We start from the raw sequence: 7,611 nt of genomic DNA on the forward strand, positions 1-7,611 counted from the left end.
TGGGTACCCTTTGATTTCCCGCTTGGCAGACTTCTTTTCTCTTTTTCTCTTCTTTATTTGCCGACTGCTTTGGCCGACTTTCTCTTTTGTCGGACTTTTTGTGGTCCGACTGTTTTCCAACATTACAATGGTTGGTCGCCTGAATGTAGGCGTCCGCCTCCATCATTGCTTCTTGGAGGGTGGTCACCCTTTTTTTGACAAGATTGAATTTGAAGTTCAACCCGTCCTTCAGACCTTTGAAAAAGTCTGTGTAAGCTACTTCATCAGGTAGTCCCTGTATCCGAATTATCATCAGATTGAACCTCTTGATGTAAGAGTGCAGTCCTTCCTTATCTCCCTGTTGTATATGGCCCCCAAGTCAAGGGTGGTCTTCTTACACTAGACGAAAATTGTAAAAAGGCACCGGTTCAAACCCCCCCTCTGGCACCGGTTTTGAATCGTTGGGGATTTGAGGGATGCCAAATCCATGAAAACTAAAGCACATAGCACCGGTTAACCGGTGCCTACTACATGCATTTAGCACCGGTTAACCGGTGCCAACTACCATGGCGCCAAATTTTTTATTTTATTTTCAATACTATTGGCACCGGTTCTGAGTTAGAGCCGGTGCGAAAAACCCCACTTTAGGCACCGGTTCTTGCTTTGAACCGGTGCCTATAGTCTAAAAAAAAATTTATAAAACTTTTGGCACCGGTTCTGGTCCAAACTGGTGCCAAAAATACCCCATAAAAATAAAAATAAAAAAATATTTTTTTTGCATTTTTTTCACTTAAATTGTTACAGAAACATTAACATATATATAAAGTTACATTATTTCATTAAAAAAGGCTAAAATAATACAATTTTCGTCTAAAAAAAAATTTGAAGTGTCCAAGGTTTCTGGCTGCTGTGTGTCTGCTGCCTGCACTGGTACTGTTGTCTTGGTTATGCACTGCTACTGCTGGTCTCATGATATCAAAGTAGACTATGCGGACTTCCATTATAGCAGAAAGACCTATTTCAAAGTCAGACGTTTAACTAATATAAAGCCATGTATATTAACCTCAAAAGTCAAGACATTGTTTAATGAAGGTGAATTAAAAAAAAGATTATCTATAAAGCATTAACGCCCTAGCCTCTCAAAAGATTTAGCACCCGTGCAAAAATCACTATATCCCCAGGAAAGGCATCAACCTAAAAGCAACCATTACAATGTTTACAAACATATATGACAGGAGAAATAGTGTAGCAATCGTAGCATCATTCATTGAAACCAAGTGTACTTACAGGACTAAATTCGTTTAGCTTCTTTGTCATCAAGCTTCGTTTTTTCTTGTAAGGCTTTCATTTTTTTGGCTCTTTCGTCTGAGAAATTCTTCAATGCTTCTTGGACAAAGAACATGAAATTAGTATAGATTAGATAAAAAACAGTGACCTTGACACTAAACTGGGCACTCACAACAGCTTTATAAAATCAGATTAAATGATACAGCAGCTACACTAGAAACAAAATGTAACATAGATATTAAGGTTGCAAGCAATCAGGAAGAACAGAGTGATTACATGATCTGTTGAACTGCAAATCATTTCCCAAATAACAGCCTTCCATTAAACCGAATTCCCAAACTATTTTCCAAAACAAATTTAATGGATATGAGACGAACACTGGATTAAACAAAACACATAATCTTGTTATTTCTTCCAAAGTAAAATGATTAAAAAAAATGTTAGGAAATATAGTTTGTTTTAACCGGTTAGACTGGAAATGGCTCCTTAGTTTGGTTAACTAATGATGAACTGCTATAGACTTTCAAAGAAAACAAAGAGTAATTTAGGATATTCACAATTTTTTTTCACGTTTAAACCAATATTTCCTGTTTTGGAAGAAAAAGAAAAGTAAGAATTTCATATAGACAGATTTTTGTCATCACTTCCTTTCCTAATCTGCTCAACCATATTCCTAAGCTTTCTCTTAACACACGTGGCCTCTATGCCCATTTCTCAAATTTATAAGAACTGTGAGCTATTTTTCTATTTTTTAAGTAAAACCAGACACACAGATAGTCAACCAAATAGATTACCACACAAGCAAAAACTTAATCTAGGACCAATGGGGAAGAAAGAAAATAATAAGAACAAAAAGGTCATTCATACTTCGTATTGCTTGCTTCTAGCATTCTAGTTAAACCAATTACTCCGTAACACCATTGAGCTATCAAATAGAATGTAAACTTCACCAAATCAACTGATAGGTCATATAATAGAAGGCACTCCAGCAAACATACATACTAAGCCATAAAACCTATCTTACTGCTTTAAATAGGCACACATATAAACTAGGGCAAGCAACCAAGACAATGTTACTTAGTTCACCTGACATGTCTAGCTAGAAATGCTGCCAGAAGTTAAGGGATTGCCAGTCACAACTCACAAGTATCTGATACAGGGAACTAAACAAACAGAGAGCTACAGCGTTATAAGAGTGATGCTGAGCATTAAGGGCAAGGTGATATTATCTTCCAAAAGTTTAGTCAACCCATGAATTTGTGAAGCCAATATATCTCTACTTGAAGGTTCTCTAATTTGGTTGGATAACCCAACTGTTCTCTGTTTGAACTAATAAACTACTCAACATGAAGGTTGCGATTTAGAAAATAGGAGCAACTCAACTTAACTTAACTACTGTTAAGTAAATAGCTCAAGTTTTCAACCAAACAACCAAACATCAAATCTCAACCTTCAAGTTCAAAAACTGATCAAATCAAACCCAATTCATCAATTCCTAGATTCGAATTTGACCCAATTCTACTCACACTTCAATTTAAATACCAGCCTTATAGCCGTTAAATTCTACTCACTCTTCAATTCTACATCTGAAAATGACATACAGCAAAAATGTATGAAAGACAACCAACACTGATCCTGATTCAGCCCTCTACTGGTTGTAATAAGCAGATAGCAAATATTGTTGTGGTACATTGAACCAGGTAGCATTAGAAGAAATATATTGACGTAAAATCCCATACAATTTCAGATGGAATTTGTAGTTAATAGCATTAAGAAAAACCCCGAAATACACGACAACCAACACTGATCCTGTGTTTCCCCTCAGCTCCTCAGCAGTAACCTCTTATAATCAACGTTGACTAAAAAATTACCATTACTACCAAAAATACTAAACAAACAAAAAAATAAAATCAAGACAACAAACCTCTTTTAGCAAACAATTTTTTTTTTTAATCCGCATCAAAAACCATATTCTATATACATTGGAGCGAATCAAAATAAGCAAAATCAAACAACTTAACAATTCAAAAAATAATATGTGGTTAATTTAATAAAAGTTTAACACCTTAAGCACATCTTTAGTAGCGTGAGCAAACCCAAGCGAAGAGAAAAGAGCAAAACAAAATATGCGGTTAATTTAATTGACCCCTCACCTGAGCAAATAGGAAGATGGTGCATAATGTCACCCTGACCACCCACGAAACCCGTAAACCCCCCACGAAAGTACCTCCCCATTGACTACCTAAAAGAAAGTCAAATCCAGAAAAACCCCAAAGTGAAACCCAAACCCAGAGAACCCTAATCGAAATTAAGAGGGTTACAGTAGTAAACTAACCCTAGTTTACAAGAACTAACCCTAAATTCGAAAATCAAATAAACGACAAACCCTAGATTGCGAAAACTGAAATCGATAATCTAAAAAGGACAAAAACAAATTTTTACCTCGAAGCTGCTTCAATGAAGGTGAGAAAGCTCGAATCCGCTTCAATGGAGAATTAAAAGTACGCGTAGTGGAGGAGTGATATGGACAAAGCTCAGAATGCGCTTCAATGGAGACTTACGAGCACGCGTAACGGAGGAGAAATATGGAGAAAGGTGGTCGAAGCTAAGAGAAGGGCGAAATTAAACGAGAGTTAGGGTTAACGAAAATGAAATGCAGGGGGGAAAGAAAGAAAGAAAGAAAGAAGAAGAAGCAGAGAAATGAATACCTGAATATATTTTTTATTTCGCCCGGTTTTTTTTTTTCAAAATGGGCACCGGTTTAAACCGGTGCTAAATACCATAGTTGGCATCGGCTTAAGGCGAACCGGTGCCAACTATATTCCATACTTTTTTTTTTTTTTTAAATTGGCACCGGTTTGAACCGGTGCTAATTATATGATTTGGCACCGGTTTGGTGGGAACCGGTGCTAACGCTGAATTTTTCAATCCCGCACATTTCTTTTGGCACCGGTTTTCACGAACCGGTGCTAAAGGGGGGGTGCCTATTTCAATTTTTCTACTAGTGTTAGCAGGAATGTTCATTGCAAAATTTGTTGTGAACAAGTAGGCGAGGGTCTTGAAATTGTTAATACACCCGGTCAGCAAGTTGTCGAACCGTTGCTGGGCGATACCCTTCAATCTGGCCGGGAAACACTTGCACCATGTAGCGTCATCCAACCCTTTGAGGTACATAAGGTTGTTGTACGGCATGAAATGGTCTTCAGGGTTGGTAGTGCCATCATATGCCCCTACCAACACATTTTTTACTTTGGCCAGCTGGGCAGCCTCTATTATTTCCTTAGAGAAGGCGGAGGGCTGTTCTCCAAGTTTGAGCAACCTAAGTTGCCAATCCAAAGGCTGGACATTCCTTTCCGCTTATCCTCTAAAAAGAGTAGGCTGCATGAAATATTGGGACTGCGGAACGTATGGCTGAGGAGGCACATACGGGGCCGCACGATGTTTCTGGGAACCAGAACGAGAGGAGGCTCCGGTTGTCTGGCTCTCATAATTGATTTTGAATACCTTAGGGAGGTATTATGTAGACTTTCTTAAAAATCAGACGTAAAGGCCGACTCCGACAGTCGCTCATTCTTCTTCTGCTCAAGTAACATTCGAGCATCGGAGTATGTTTTCTTTGACCCGTCCGGCTGAACATAACGGATGGGCTTCCTCTCCCTGGTGAGGGGAAGCGATACTTAGTTAGATCGATAACTGGCGGCTCTCTCTCCCTAGTCCTAGGGTAAGGAGTCGCCTCCCGATCCTTTACATGCTTCTTCCTCCCAGAATGGGAGGGTCTTCTGGCCGACTGTTCCTTTGGTGGGACAGTGGCCTTTTTGTTGATAAGCTCCTAGATCTTCCCCTTGAAACTATTCATGAAGGTCATGAGTTCGTTTCTGGTGATGGGGGCAGATCCCTCGGTTGCTTGTTAATGATCAAGCGGCTGGCCGGCTGGTTTACTAGATCCAGCCGGGCAATCCTCCTGTTCCCTCCTTTTAGTGGGACGGGTGCGTCGTGCTCTTGATGTCCCGTTAGAGGCCGTATGAGTCTCGACTTCAATTTCATTGTCAGTATCAAGGTTTGTCTGAACCAAGGGGTCGTCCATGGGACGCTTCTCACTTAGAATCGGTACAGACTGTGATTCCATCTCAAAAGCACTCTCCCCACATACGGCTCTAAAATGTTTAAGGGTTTTCTGATGTCCTGCAAGAGAGTTACAATTCCGGGACTGGTATCCTTGTGCCTGTACCTGCCAAAAAACGGAGACTCCGGGTGGTGGGAGCTCCGCCTCCGACGATCAAGTTAGTACTTGTTTGAGGAGTGAATAGCGCGGAAAAGTAAGGTTGGGGGATCTGGTTCCTCATGGTGAGGAGTGATCAGTGTGTTTTTATTCTCTAGGTGAGTGTAATTAATTGCTTAACCTCCTTTAATGAGGATTAATTAGTATATTTATAGTCTTAGGAAGCGTGCCTAATTCTAGGGTTTTTGGTAAACCCTAGAGCTGACTGGGCTTCTCTTGGGAAGTGGGTCTTGGTGGCCTCCTTCCAAGCTAGCGATCAATAGGCCACTTGGCATGGCTCGATTGGTCCATGGTGGACAAATAGTTGTGCGACACGTGGCAGGCCCTAAGAGGTCCAAATGAAGGACACTTGGCAAGACCTGATTGGTCCACATGGCGCATTCTGGCAAGGCGAGGAAAATCCCCTAATCATTTGCCCCTCACAGGTGGCACGTGACTGGTCACATGTCACCTGTGACAGGTGTTGGCCTGTAACAGGCGACGGCATGCTATAGATGTCGCCCGATAACGGGCCGAGCGTTTTTCGCGCTCATTTTTTGAATTTGGAAGCGACCCTTCGCATTCTCCTTTTGCCCTATATAAGGGCATGTTGACCAAGTCTTTTGTTCACATTTGCGAACTTTTTCAAGAGAACTCTCGGACCCCTGAACTTGAGCTCTGACTTTCTGGACGACTGCTTTTACCAACCGCCTGTTTTTAGTGGACGCCTGTTCGATCAAGCTTTCTTTTAGAACTTAAGTTTCAGCTAACCGTCTGTTCTTTTATCCTTTTTGCTTTGCTTTTGCACTTTTTCTTTCTTTTTGAAAACGAGGCCTCAAAAGCATCCGGCACGACCTAGGTTAGCAATCAGCCGGTCACCCGGGACGGCTGAGTCTAGGACAAGGGGTGCCGACTGCCCTGCGGTACTTCAAAATTTGAGCAAGTCCCGGAATCCAACTGTCTTTGTATCTATGCAGGACAGTATGGGAAGAAAAAAAACAGGCAAAGAGGATTGAAAACTCTAATGGCTCTTCTTTACGGGTTCAGATTAGCGAGCTGTCGGACCAGCCGCCTGATACCGCAGGGACCCAAGGTGGCCCTTCTACCGAGAGCTCTGAGGAGGGAGCTAAGGTAGCCCCTTCCCACTTCACTGTTGACCTGGGCAGTCAGCAGACGACACCTGAAGAAGAAGAGGGGTCGGTCCCCTCAGGGAGAGGGGAGGAGTCGGACTCTTTTGATAGTGAGTCTGACTCTAGCTCTTTAAGCCGCCTCTCTATACACTCAGAGGAAAGGCATTCTCGCTTGCATGAGGCGAGACTTTCTCATGCAGCTGATAAGGGGGACGACTAGGCAGAACCATTTACCTCCCATAGGGAGCAAAATACCCCTTACTACTGTCACGTTCCAAAGGGCCGAATCAAGGCCATGAAGGAACGAATAGACTCTTTTCTATCGGACCATGTGATGGGTCTTGATTTTAAAGTATTTGTGCCGGATGCTGAGGATACTGAGGATACATTCAGCTGATACAGTCGTCTGACCCGCGGGAACAAACTACGGTGACGCCTGTTTTGGCTGCTACGAGGTGACCATTGAGGCTGGGCTTCGACTTCCTTTGCATCCGGTCGTTCAACAAATCCTCGATGGATACGAGGTGGGGCTATGGCAGTTAGCCCCGAATTCCTGGTTCAACATCCTTGGCTATGGGGTGGAGCCGAATTTTGAGGCGTTCATCCATATGAACTATCTTAGCCGGACCCCCAAAGCAAGCGGTACCGGCTGGTACCAAATAACGAGCCACAAAGGCTATCTAATGACGAGGGGCAAAGAAAATAAATTGAAGGATTGGAGAAACACCTTCCTCATCATTGCCAGCCCTGACAAGCTGCTGAACAAGCGCTACAACAGGTGGAACAAGGATCCGCCTCTTCTAGCAGGCAGTCACAGCATGCCGCTTGTCCCCTGCAAGGCTAGGGAAGAGATCCTTGACCGAGGACTCTTCAAAGTGGGGATTAGGGCAAACTCTACTACTGGGGTACGAGAGCAAGTGCCCCTAAATTGCGTCCCAAAGTTTTAATGGCTCTATG

The 7,611-nt window shown here is 42.3% G+C and overlaps 1 long non-coding RNA gene across 1 annotated transcript; it reads right to left on the reverse strand.

Moving 5' to 3' along the window:
• Positions 1 to 798: 798 nt before the first annotated feature.
• On the reverse strand, positions 799 to 4,268 carry LOC110728732. Its single transcript, XR_002512750.1, has 3 exons — positions 3,709 to 4,268; positions 1,267 to 1,362; positions 799 to 994 (listed from the first exon to the last, which is right to left on the reverse strand). It is a non-coding gene; the product is annotated as an uncharacterized LOC110728732 (long non-coding RNA).
• Positions 4,269 to 7,611: the final 3,343 nt, after the last annotated feature.

The sequence above is a fragment of the Chenopodium quinoa genome, unplaced genomic scaffold, assembly GCF_001683475.1.
Source record: "Chenopodium quinoa cultivar QQ74 unplaced genomic scaffold, ASM168347v1, whole genome shotgun sequence".
Lineage (NCBI taxonomy): Eukaryota > Viridiplantae > Streptophyta > Magnoliopsida > Caryophyllales > Amaranthaceae > Chenopodium > Chenopodium quinoa.